Here is a 14,335-nt window from a genome sequence, read left to right on the forward strand (position 1 = left end):
AGGTCCTCTGGCTAAGCAGGTTCCAAGGTCTGCCCTTAGGGAGAAAAAAAAAAAAACAGTTAAAGGGATAGACACCTTAATGGTCTTCTCTAGTTTTTCTCCTTACTGCTGCAAAAAAAAAAAAAAAAAAAAAAAAAAAAAAACCAAAAAAAAAAAAACAAAAGGGGGACAAAAGTCTACCTCATCAAGAGTACCCATTCATGCCTCTACAGGGGTCCTCCCTCTGGCCATGTAAGCCCTCTTGGTTACTTTGATACAGTTGCTTTTAAATTATAAGCCTTCAGCTCATAGAAGAGAACCAGTTACCTAGGTCTCAAGGCAAACAGGCAAAGCAAAAGTAACAGACAAAAAATTGATCAGTGTCACTCCGACAGAGTGGCTGCAGCTGGATGTACCTAAATGTCTTTCCTCCACATGACCTTAGACACAGGTGGCAGTGGCAGAAGAACACAGGAGAGAGGTATGCCCTCTCCCACATAGAGTTCTCCTTAACTTGGGGACACCTAGGTAAAAGGAGAAAACCTCTGTTAAGGTGATCAATTTTCCCTTCCTTCCTTCCTTTACCTAAGTAAATAATTAGATCAGGTAGCCAAGGGATGGACAGATGTCTTTGACCAGTCACTACATTAGACTTCTAGTGCCTGAAGATCAAATACTTATCCTAAACTGCCCCTTGAAGTTTACATTCCATGTAACCTAAGGGGAATTTTAACTCAAAAGCAGAACTTTGGCTGATAGCCATCTACTGAAATACCAGGCCCAGCTTCTGGGAGGGACAGAAATAACTTTAAGGACCTGTCAGAGCCTAAACCCTATATCCTTTCTACCAGAGTCAGAGGGAAATCCTGAACACTCATGGGAGGAGGTATTTATGGAAAATTACGCTGCCTCATCTGACTTAACTGATCGGCCCTGAAAAAATCCAGAACTAGAATTATACACAACAGGTCCTTTGCAAGAATGGTGTCAGACATGCAGTGTTTGCAGTTGTGACAGAATTTGGCATCCTCAAATCAGATCCTCTTCCTTCTAATACAAGTGCCTTCAACTGGCAGAATTAGTGGCCCTAACAGAAGCCCTAAAACTGTCAAAAGAACAAAAAGTCAACATCTATACAGATTCTAAGTATGCCTTCCTGATCCTGCATGCTTACACAGCCATGTCAAAGGAAAGGGGAATGCTAACTACAACAGGAACAACTTCCCATAGAGATAAAAAGGAGATTACTTTAATAGTTTTAGGGATAATAACATTAATTGCAGCCCTAGCTGGAATCAACTATGGGGTGATAGGCAATCATGTAACTGCAAAATACCTAACCAAAGTAGTAGAGGCCACCTCAGAAGAGGTAGGGCTTGCCATTAAGGACATGCAAAGGTTTTTGTCTTCCTTTGCCTGTATAGTCATGAACCACTGCCTGGCCCTAGGTTTTCTTTTGGCCAAACAAGGGGGGAATGTGCCATCGCCAATACCTCCTGTTGCACATATATAAACATTTCAGGCATCATAGAGGAACATGCAGAGTACATTTTCCAACAGGCTAAGTGTCACCAGGAACAGTATCTTGAAACTCAGGTTTCTGCATAGATGTGGGACCAAATAAAATCTTGACTCTCCTCCAGGACTTGGTTCCTACCCTCTCTGGGGCCTATAGTTGCCATTATTCTCTTGCTTGTGTTTGGGCCTTACATTTTAAACTTACTTGTCAAGTTTGTTTCCTCTCGCCTAGAATCCATCAAATTACAGATGCCCTTGATGGAGATGAAAATAACCTACTATCGCAGTTCCCTAGACACCCCTTTCGTGGTCAACCCTGATGCTGCGGGCCCTTTCATGACCTCTTGTCTGCAGGAAGCAGTCACTGAATAGACGTCATGGTCCCTATCCCTAACAACAGTTAGGGTGATCACTGAAAGACGGGACTTGAAGGAGGGACTGCAGGAGGTCTCAAAGATGATAATTGGTCAAGGAGACACTTCTCCTTCCCCGAAAACATCTGTCTGTTCCTGAGAGATATCTCCGCCCTCGGGTAATACACAAAAAAGGCTATAAAACGCAATCTCCAACCTGACCCAGGGGACCACTGGTTTCCAGGTCCCCCTGCATGCCTCCATGCAGCTTTTCTTTTTTCTACAAATAAAACCTTTCTAACCTCTGCTGCTTGAGTCTGTCTTGTGTTTTCATTCTCAGAGTGGACTCAAGTACTCTGAGCACCTGAAAATTCCTGCGTGTCATATGTGCATCAGAGCCTTGGGTGAGAGATGGGAAATGCTTATGGTAGATTATTCAGAGATTGTGAATAAAAGCTTTATAAGCATGACACACCAACATGAAGGAGACTAGTAACAAAAGCCTTGATCAGCAAGCTGCTGGCCTTGGTAAATAATTTAGTTGATTCACCATTTTATCTGTATTCCTGGAAGCAAAAAGTATGTTAGTTTTGTTTTTTCTGAGTATTTTTAAATGTATGACAGAAAATTAGATTTCAGTATTTATCATTAAAGAAATAAACTCAAAATTTTTTTATCATTTCTTTGTGTTTAAATGTGGCCTTTCTCCAGGGTCATTTTAAAATGTAAACTCTTTTAAAATGGCAATACATACATGTACCTCAGTCACCTTATTCTCTATGTCCCTGCTACAAAATGAGTTATAAGATGATATTCTATTATGTGTTACTGGGAAAGAGAGCCCATTGTTAAAATAAGTAAAAGGGAAAGGTACTTGAAATTCAGGAAGTGAAAATTTTAACAAGTTTTATCTATTTCAGAATTTGGGATTGGGTCAAAACCATTGATTTAAACATAGAGATTAATTCATCAAAAACAGAGATGAATCCATCGATATAATCTGTAAATCTATCCATTTTATTTACCTAAAACTATGATTGACACAGCCTTTTTATTCTTCACATCTTTACTAAAATTTAGACAGATTTCTGAGTAAAAATTCCTGAAATCCTTTAGCTTAGACTATGCACTTCATAAAATGTGCATGTGTGAATGTCTTCTCTGCCCTTTCAAAATGTATGTAAATCTTTTTCCAGTCTTTTGCAAGTTTTAGGATGCAAAGAATGTTTTTATCAATGGCCTAAGAGTCACTTATTTGGGATGTAAATACAAGAAGAAACACCACTTTTATCCTCCGGTCTCTGCTACACATTATGAAGGCCTACTGTGGAAAAAAAATCTTGCACACTCTGGAATAACTCAATGTGCCTGGTACATCTCAATCATCATCTCAATGGTCTAAAGTTTTCCAGTAATTTGCCACTAGCTCTAGGTAGAACATAAAAACAAACCCGCTTTCAGTTTTGCAGAATTGAGTTCATTTTCTCTTCCCTATTGCAATAGTCTTGAGTGAAATCTTTCTTACCTGTTGACTTTGGTGCAATTTTCATTTTTACACGTATTAAGTATTCATTTTATTTCTACATATCATGATTAGAAGTCACTCATTCCTATCTGTGAAGTAGATTCTCATATATGTTTTATTAATAGTCACAAAATGGTGATATAACTGTTTATATTATACATTACAAAGTTTCTTCTCATAAAGAATCTTTCACTGAGCAACTCTACATAATGTGGGTGTGAAAAATATTTACCTAAACACACACCAAAGATATTCCTGAAATAATGGCTGGTATACTTGAATGAGAATTGCTTTCTTTTGTAAGCAAAACATTCCACATAAACATAGCAAATAACCTTCATGCACCTTAGTTACGATATAATGGAAGTTATTTCTATAGAAAAATACTGCATTATATGTGTACCATGGTAATAACAAATTCCCAAAATAGGAATGTCCAGAAGTTTTGCTTTACTTTTACTTCATTTGTAGAGAATGAACTTCTAATATCTACATTTATGATTTCATTGCTTCTCTTAACCACTATTTTATTTTTTATATTATTGACTTTTTGTGCAATGTAAAAAAAATAATTATGCATAGTAGGTAAGAAATCCTGCTTAACAAATACTTTTTAATGCCAGAAAATAATTGTGATATTTTTAGATATACTATGTAATTTCAGTGCAGAGAAATTAATCATCTTTCTCATATAATAAATGGCCTCAACCAAAGTTTAAGAGGTAATTCAGGTGTTATAGAACACACTTTAGACAAATAATGATTTGATTTTGAGGTGTAGATATGAGGGAAATCAATTAGATAAGTTTGCTGCAAATTCTTTTGGGGTAGGGGTATAGATGAGTGGTAGAGCATGAGTTAAGAATTTGACAGGCCTTAGGTTCAATACACACACACACACACAATGTGTATATAGGTACACACATATATATATATACACATATGTATATAACAGATAGAAATATATTATATATAATATATATTATAGGTGTATACATATACTCATATATATATATATATATATATCTTTATGGATCTTTTAAAATACAGTAATAATAACTGAAATGATAAGCATGTATCTATATAAAATAATAGTTTGCCTTTTTTTGCATTCTGTATCTTTATTCCTTATTGTAAAAACCTCTCTTAGGTTTTGTTATGAATTATTAAGCTACATAAAGGTATATAATAGTTAAAAATAGAATGGGTTTTCAGTTTATAGTATTTTTCTTTACTACATACTAGCAAATCAAACATTCTTTTTATATGTTTAGTAGATATAGCAAATTAGCATACCAGAGTCTTCATAAATTTTTTTTTAGTTATTAAGATTTTTTTTTCCTTGTGCTTAGCTTGAGCAACCCAGATCTCACTATAAGATGTAAATAAATAAACGTATGAAGAAAATCTATGGTTTTACACAGTATCTGGGAAGGATTGCTCTTTGATGGTTTGCATGGATTAAATAGATACACCAGTGTAGTCCTGACTATATCTCTTGAATGTGCCACATAGCAGGTTCTACAGAGGAAATGTTGGAAGTGGAAGTAGTGAGTCCAGCAGCTGCTGACAAAGACATAGAAGTGAGCCAGACATGGTTGTACACCCTGGAATTCCAGACTTTTGGGGTGTGGAGGCAGGAAGATGGCTAGTTGAATGCCAGCACTTTCTCAAAAGCAAAATACAAACAAAATGGCTGTAGGTGTGACTCAAGTGTTAAACTACTTGATAGCATGTAAGAGTCCCTGGGTTCAATCCCCAGTACCACAAAACAAAATCCATAAGCGTAAACCCTGAGTAACAGGTAACAGGAAGGGAATAAGTGTATCAATAGTCTATCTCCTGAGTGCTGTCAAATCTTCTGTTTAAAATACATGAAAAGTTTTGCAGCACTGTGTATGTTAAAACACAATAATAAGGTATTACTTTTTTTAAAGACTATGCCAAGAGATCAAGAAAAATTGTGCATATATATGTGCGTGTATGTGTGTGAAATAAAGTATCAGAGTGAAACTAATTAAATTTTAATGCTTTTATAATCAACTAGCAGGGCTTTCAAGGTAATCAAGGTTAAGGCATGCAGTAGGGCCAAACCTTCCAACACTATGTACAAAATTATGTGGAGCAGCAAGAATTACAAATAAAACCAGGCACACCTATGTTTATGTATTCTCCACTTATGGGTAATCTGAAGTTTGGTGTTTTATAATTTATAGTTAGGTCAACTGTGAAGATTTTATACTTTTTGAGTTCTTTTCTATGAAAAGTATTAAACAATTTCAAACAAAGTTTATAGATTAAAATACAGTATTACAACAAAATATAGTTTTTATCTTTGGTAATTTTTCTGAAGAAGTGAAAGAGAAAAATATACTTGTTTTCCTAAGAAACAAATTCTAAAGTTATTGGGGAAAATACAATATAAACCAAAATTTCAGAAGTCCAATCCAATGGTACATATGTGTGTGTGTGTGTGGACAGATGAGAAGAGAAAGTGGTATCATAAAATGCTAATATTTGTTGTTTATGATGTGTTAATTTATGTGTGTTTAATTTTAGAAGCCAACTATGTTTATGCTTCTTTAATTTAATAAACTTTAGAACTAATGCTTCCCCTTAATCTAGGAAGTCATTACATTGTCAAAGAGAAATAAAAGCCTTTCTAAACTGCAAACACATCCACCTACAGCAACAGATAGATAATACTTAGCTTCAATTGTAACATGTTAACTATGAGTCAAGTGTATTTAGGATTTGAAAAAAACCACTCTGGTCATGTGTAAGAGCTGTTTGCCTTTCTAAAGGGCTTAAAATTCTTACGAGATTTTAGATATAAAAAATGTGGAAACAGTTTCTCAGTTCATTTTTATCCAACATACACTAGACCTCAATAAGCCATTATTTTTTCCAACAGTCATCAAAGCATGAAAATATGAAACTAAATACCTAATATTGTTTCCAAGATAGAAATAAGCTATTTTTCTATAGACCCAAACCAAAAAGAAACCATGAGAAAGTATCCAGGGGAGAACATTTTAAAATTACTAAAGTTCCATTGGTGTTTTGGAGTTACTTTTAGCAATTAGAAAAATATATGCCTATTAACCATAAGAGATGGCTAATTCATTGGGGACAGTTGAAAAATAGTTTTCAAGCTGGGCACTGATTGATCACTCCTGTAATTCTAGAAACTTTTGAGGATGAAATCTGGAAGATCATAGTTTGAGGCCCAGTTGGGGAAAAAGTTTAGAAGAACCTATCTCTACCTATGAAAGCTTGAAGTGGTATGTATCTGTTTTCCTAAGCTACTGGAGGCTGACATGGGCAGGATTGTGACTCCAGACTAGATTGGGCAAAAAAAAAAAAAAAAAAAAAAAAATTTACAAGACCTCATTTCAATGGAAAATGCAGAGTATGGTGGCCTGTGCTTGTCATCCCAACTACAAATGGAAGCTAAAAATAGGAGGATTAAGGTTCAGACTGGACTGGGAAAAAAGTGAAACTTTATCTCCAGAGCTAAAAGGGCTGGAGGCATGGCTCAAGTGGTAGAGCACCTACCTCACAGGCACAATGTCCTGAGTTCAAACCCTAATCCACCAAAAAAGTTTGCCTCATGGTCATGCAAATATTAACTACACTGGTATTGAAGATTTTGTTTAACTCATTTTTAATAAAAAATCCAATAACATTTTTCTAGTATTTCAAAGAAGACTCAATATAATCCAGTCAAAGAGGAAAATCTTGTATCAGAAACAGATTTCCCATGAATCAGTTTCTCAATACAATGCCATTTCAGCAGTATAATAACATTGAAGAAATATCTAGCTATAAAATTTGATTTAAGTAATATAAAATACACACAAATATTTATGTAATGGATGATTATTTAGATTTTTTTTAATTTATGTGTTTTCATAATTTGAGACTTGAAAGTGAACTGAAGATAACCATAGGAAACAATTTTTATACAAATCAAAGTGAATTATATTTTTACCATTGCTACAGGAACACATGATATTAATTTATAAAGACAGAATGATTTTTAAACTTTAAAATGACTTTAATATTGTAGTTTATGATGGGAATTTTAAAAATTCTTATTTTTGTAGATTTGTGACAGTAGAGTCAGGTGTTTGAATGAAAGAGATAGGGGCAATATTGTTTGTGTACTCTCAGATGGGCTTGAAAATTATATCTGGAAAATACCACTAACCATCATGAAAATATATGCCAAGATGAGATTATTTGTAAAGAAAAATATAATAAATGTAGGATGTTATGTACTGTTTGAAAAATAAATATCTCTAATCTATCCAAAAGTTCTACTTATGATGATAATCATTATTGAATTGTCACAATATTTTGACAGTCATTATTTTTTAAAAATTATTGAAATTTGTTTACCAAATATTTACTATTGCATATATTCATATATTTATTATATTATGCTATATTATATATATACATATATATACATTTTGTGTTGTGTATAATAATTGTAGCATAAGAAAGAGAAAGAAGCAATAGGTCTGTATAGGTGAAAGTTTTCTTCATTACACTAGAAATAAGTTAGCATAAATCTGTGATAGATTCTGATTAGTTAAGGAGGACATGGTAAGCTCCAAAGAAATGACTAAGAAAATAACTAGAATAGTACAGTAACAATAGCATCAAGGGAATTAAAACATTGTGCTAGAAAGACTTTAATCAAAATCTTAAACTTTTACTTTAACATAATGAGTGAGGAAGAAAGCTAGAACTAAAACGAAAAGAAGGTTTATGATAAGATAGAGTGAAATTAGTTAAGAATAGACAAGTAGCAAAGAAACTAATGAAAGCAGTTCATTCTTGCAATAAAAAATAAATAAACTTGTTCCTAAAGACACTTAAATTACTAGAAGCAGGAATGAAAGAATTTTATTAAATTAAAGAAGGAATTATAAAGACACACTATGAATAACTGTATAACAAAAGTTGTTTATGACAAAATCAGAAAATTCCTAGGAAAACACATATTACTGAAATTATCCGAGAAGAAATAGAAAATCTGATTAAACCTATAAATATTGAAAAGTATGAATGAGTAATTAAACAAAAATTAATTCCAAGAAGTACACAAGCTTTGTTGGTTTTAATTTGGGGGCTTTTTATTAAACATTTAAATAATAATTAAAGGAAATTATTTATCAACTTTCCTTATGGAGCTAAAGTTATCACTGATATGATAACTAGACAGACTTCATAAGGAAAGTAAAGATCAATATAGTTTATTGATTTGAACATGAGAGCCCTCAACCCAGTAACAGCACACCAAATCCAGAAACCTCTGTAGGTTTATGCAGTATAACCAAATGGGAGTTATCACAGTAATGCAAGGTTGTTTCAATAAATAAGGTTAATTAAGATAATATGCCTTAGTCATATAATTAAAGAAAGAATGAAAATGCATGATAATTTTCATAGACGTAAAAAATACCTTCACTATTTCATGATAAATACATTAAATAAATGAATTCAGTGCCTATTGGCTTATCTGATGAAGGATATTTAAAATAAAAGCAGAGAAAAAATAATTAAGCTACATGTAACAATGAAGGAATGAAAATACAAATTAAAAACACTAAAATAATGCTGTATACCCATTATAGTTATAATGTAAATGATAGATAATGACAGGTGTTGGTGCTGCCAATGATATGGAAAAATTGGATTCTCATAAATTTCTGACGAGGTTATAAAATGCTATAAGTCCTTTGCTTTTTTTTTTTTTTTTTTTTTGCTGTACTGGTCTTTGAACTCATGGCCTTAGCTTGAGCACATGAGCCATGCCCCCAGCCCTGTTTGGATTGGAAAGTAGTCTTTCAGTTCATCAAAAGGACTTTTGGTACCCGCGGGAGTGGGGAGGAGGTGGGTAAAGGGTATGGGAAGGTGAATGTGGTTCAAATACTGTGTACACACACACACAAACACACACACACATTTATATTTGTGCATATGGAAAGATGAGACCTGTTGAAACTATTCCAGGAATGGAGTAGGGTATTAAAGGAGATCAGTGGAGGGGGTGAATTCAAGTATGATATATTTAATATAAGAACTTTTGTAAATGCTGTAATACATCTCCACCCAGCACAATAAAAAATTTGAAAAAAGCTTGCTCATAGATCATTATATGACCTAGCAATTCCACTTCTAGTATATACTTATGAAAAAGGAATAGCAGTGACTGCATAAAACTTGTACATGAATGTTGCACATTTTTTCCAAATAGCCAAAATACTGAAAGAAACATCTCTCAACTGATAGTTCCTTATAACCATGCAATGCAATATTATTCATCATTTAAAAGGAATGGATTACTGAAATGTGCCTCAAGATGGTTGATCTTTGGCAGTATTTTAATAAGGGAAAGAGGTCAATCACAAAGGAGACAAGTAGTAGAGGTCAAGAAATATTTACTGAAACTGTTTATCAAAATATTTCTACTTATTTAGAAAATTGTCCTTTCTTATAACTACGTTTTCCTCATCTGTATTTCTTTCTTTGCTTACTCTATTTTTTTTTGTAGGCAGAAATATCTTGGCAGTTTTCCAATTCAAATTGTCATCACTTTTATAACTTCTAAATATTTTCTCATGGATTAATAATAACAATGGATCCTAGTAAATATTGCAGATATGAGTATTTCATATAAAATTGACAATTTATATAAGTCACACATATCTATAACATTATATATCACCTACCTAAATGACAAAGATATGGAAAATCTTAGAATTAACAAAAGAAAATATATTCAAGTTCTCTGTGTTACTAAGTTCAATAATGATAGAAAATAATATGTACTGTGAATTAATAGAAGTAGTATTCATTGATTCAGATATTATACCTTAATTTGGTTAAGATAACAATTTCTCCATTTAATACATACAGTCAGTGAAATACCAAAAGTATTACAGTCTATTGTAGAAACAAATAAACATATTCTAACATCTATATAAAAATAATCTTTTACAAATTGATAAGGCACCTTGAAGAGTACCAAGGTGGAACTTCATGTAACCACGTGGTATGACCCAGGGCAGAACTAACAGGGAGCCCTTGTACAAACAAAAAAGAGCTCTGAATGTCAATATTTGAGAAATGTGGTGCAATCCTATGAGAATTCATAGGTTAAATAGTAACCAGGATTGGAAACTTGCTCATTCTGAGATCATAAATGAAACGGAATTTCAGCTGTATATTTTTTAAAGAAGCGGATGCCATTCTACAGTAGAAGGAAAATGGCTTTTGCTAAATATGGAGTCACAGTTTCTGAATAACAGCCACAAGATGTGAAATGTTCCTGATTCATTTCTTTGAAGCTTCAAATTGTCTAAATCATCAAACCCTACCTGATACCAGAAGTGTAGAAATTTGAAATATTTTCAGTTATACTTTCGTAAAGCATTTATTGAATATCCCCCAATTAGAAGACATCATACAAATGTGGAAAATAAACCTCCACTTCTCCTAGGTAATGTACCTTCTTAGGTTTATTTACATTCTGTCCAGAACCAATCTTATGGTTGTTCTATTTCATTTATAGAGCAAATATCTTTTTAAAGTACTTATTATTTTCACTTTCTGAGCATATAAGTACTATGTATTATAATGAAGGTTTTTCTGCCTTTCTTTCTTTCTACTTCCTTTGATGGCTATTTTAGGAGTTTCACATTTTCTATATAATGCTAAATATAACAAAATACTATTTTTCAACTTTAAGCCAGAGTTCTGTTTCAAAGTACGAAACCTGAGATCATCCATGATGATATCAGTTATTATTGTGAAACCTACTTCCACAGACTCAGATGCTTGTTTAAATAGAACTTTATGTGATTTTGCCACACAATAGATTTTGATTAGAATTTTCTTAAATTATTTCTGAACTAGAAATTCTAATAAATTTTTCCAAGACAAACGTCTTAGGAGTGGACTCTACATAAAAGTATCATATCGTGTGTGTGTGTGTGTGTGTGTGTGTGTGTGTGTGTGTCTGTGTGTGCGTGCAATGGTCTTTGATTAATCTTGACACCACTAAAATATTTTTTCACTACTGGCTGGATTCTTTTGTCTATTGCATTTACATATACTGATTTCTTCATTATCTTTTATATGCTCTGGAAAACCAAATAAACTTGCTTCCTTAAAATTTAATGTAAAATGATATAGAGGTCATTACTTACTTCATATAAGCAACTGTAAAGTAGATATTGTATTGTCCATATGTATTACAAAATTAATTATAAGAAACTTCATTAAATGAAGCATATTAATGTAATTAAGTTTCAACTATAATATGAATTGAAGCTTTGTTCATGGACAGCCCATTATCTCTCATGTATTGTTTCCTGTTGTGAACAAGCCAATGCATTTAAATAAAGGTTTGACTATATTATAAGTTAAAAGCATATGACTTTTCATGATTTAATTTCATATATCAAAATAGTAAAATGTTTTATGTATTTCATAAGTATGCAATCTGGGACAGATTTTTATTTTACTTCATAATATCTAAATAGCTTTTTATAGGTCTAACCTTTTTTACATTGCTTTTCAAATTATCTTGTAAAATTTTTAATTTCCAAAGCTATTTATATGGTACCTTTAAGACAATGACCTTTCTCTTGAGCATAGCTCACTATTTTAAAATTAATTTAAGGATCCCATAGTTAAATTGTATTAATGGAAAATCCAGTGTATATAGGCATATAGATGAAAGCACAGGGAATTTAGAGTATCAGAGACTATTACATTTAGTTTCTTCTATTATTAGAAAACTGTTTGTTGATATCAAAATGAAGACCAAAACTATTAATCACAATATTTTAAAATAAGATCATACTCTCATTACAGTCTTTTATCCAAATATTTTTGCTTTTTCCTTTTTATATCATTCACTTGTTTCAAATTTAAGTATATTTCAGAATTTATTTATTTAATAATGTGATGACTAATACCATCATAAAATCTTTTCATTCAATTTATTTTTTCAAGGAAAATTTTCTTTGAGTTTGTTAGAGTATTTTTAAATTGTCAATAATATATGCAGGCCACTGTAGTTTTCATTTTTTGTCAAAATATTGATGTACTCATCACTCAACAGATTTCTTTTCAAAAGCAAGTTATTTTAACCCTGAGTGTTCACTTACACATGCATGTTAGGGTTAACAAGACTGTGACTGATGATGACTATGAAATTTTTGATATATAACTACATGTTCAGCAAAACATTGTGAGTGCTTTTGTAAATTGAACAAGTTTATTTCAGGTTAATGATTTCAAGGGAGTGGTCTTACCTTCTGGAGACACGCTGGCAATTTCTGGGTCATTTCAGAATTCTGAAAAATTGGCTGCATCAGCTGGCAATTAACAGGTGTGTGGTGAATGATGAGTGTTACAAATCTTTCAATGGACAGAATAGTAGTACACAAAGAAATATGCTACATGGTGTGCACAATTTACAAAAGCTTTAGCAACCAATAATGTGGTATAAAACCTTTAACAAATATCAAAGTGTAGATACAAGCCTTAGTTTACATTTTAGGCAAATATTTACACACAATTTTAATGTTAGCTAGAATGGAACTTTCTTGTTGATCAAGGAACTAAAACTTATTTTATGAATTTATTAGGACATGTTATTTGTATTGGAAAAATCATATCTTTCTACTTTGAATTACTGATACCACCTTGTGGTTGCCAGCTTGTTTCCATAGCTGCCAATAGTAATTTTCTGTTTAGGTTCAAATGGCTAACTGCTTCAGCAAGACTCCTTATATAATTTTTATATCGTAGAATATTCATATAGAACTATATTAACTAATTAAAAATTAGTGTCCTTTCATATTTTTGTATTAGGATTAAGGCATTATATTGGATGTTTATTAAAATTAGGTTGTAGAAAGTTTTTATCTTTGAGTTCTACTGTATGAAATCAAGGCGGTTACTATCAAGAAAGAAATATACCATAAACAGAGTATTTGTCTGATTGATTTGACAACATTCTAGGAATTAAATACTGAAAGATATATGGGCAATACTTAAAAGTCAAAGAACAGAGTGCCTCAAGTATGGAGATCTAAGTAAGCTAGAAGAGATACGTGTCTGCTCTCAACCACTGCCAGGGTCTTTGATGAGACAAGAAGAAACTTGGGAAGGGTCCATGTGCTGCACAGTTACACAGAGAGTGACAAGAGCTTATGGGTATCACTTTCATATTGCACTATTGAAAACATTTTCTGATTTTTTATTTGAGTGATTTTTGTTCTTGTACTTTTTAGTAGTAAAATTGATGTTAAAACCAGTTAAAAGACTATATTAAAGTGGTGATATCTAACACAAATATGCGTATAAAGCACACAAAATGCAGCAAACACTAATTGTTTTCTGTAGTATTTTACAGATGTTGATCATGTTTTCTAATTTATTAATGTCATAAGAATTTCTTAGATATTTAGTAGATTATTTCAGTGTATTCATTTGGTCACAATAACTGGCCAAATTGATCTGTAAGTATAATAAACAAGCTTAAAATGTAATTGACAAATTTAGAAATACATGAGGAATATAGAATTTTATGAGCCCATGTTTAGAAAACAAAATAAAACATGCAAGCAAGTCAGAATATTAGCACAAGTTTTTGAAATAAATTGAAGATGAGCCTGGATTCCATATAAATGTGGACATAATATTAAATGATTATCAAAATTATGATTTACATTGTTCCAATAGTACAGAAGAGAAGACTTTAGATTGAATTATAAATATATCAATTTTCTTAGTTTTTTTAAAAGGAATATAATGCCAGAGATTTAAGTGTTGAATTTGAAATTTGAAACAAAAAAACTGTAATAATAAAATATAATGCATCAAATTTATGAGAAGAAAGGGAAAACTAAATACTTTAGTTTTCTAATAT

At 32.1% G+C, this 14,335-nt stretch overlaps 1 long non-coding RNA gene across 5 annotated transcripts in view; it reads left to right on the forward strand.

The window, feature by feature from the left end:
- The first annotated feature begins 10,623 nt into the window (after nt 1–10,623).
- Nucleotides 10,624–14,335, forward strand: part of LOC141424973 (uncharacterized) — a 53,988-nt gene continuing 50,276 nt past the window's right edge. For 4 of the 5 annotated variants that reach the window (XR_012449958.1, XR_012449966.1, XR_012449959.1 and 1 more), the window contains exon 1: nt 10,624–10,891. This is a non-coding gene — a long non-coding RNA (uncharacterized lncRNA). Of the gene's footprint in view, nt 10,892–12,685; nt 12,791–14,335 lie in introns of all 5 variants that reach the window. The other variant, XR_012449960.1, reaches the window with a different exon arrangement.

This window comes from Castor canadensis, chromosome 1, assembly GCF_047511655.1.
Source record: "Castor canadensis chromosome 1, mCasCan1.hap1v2, whole genome shotgun sequence".
In the NCBI taxonomy this organism is placed as follows: Eukaryota; Metazoa; Chordata; class Mammalia; order Rodentia; family Castoridae; genus Castor; species Castor canadensis.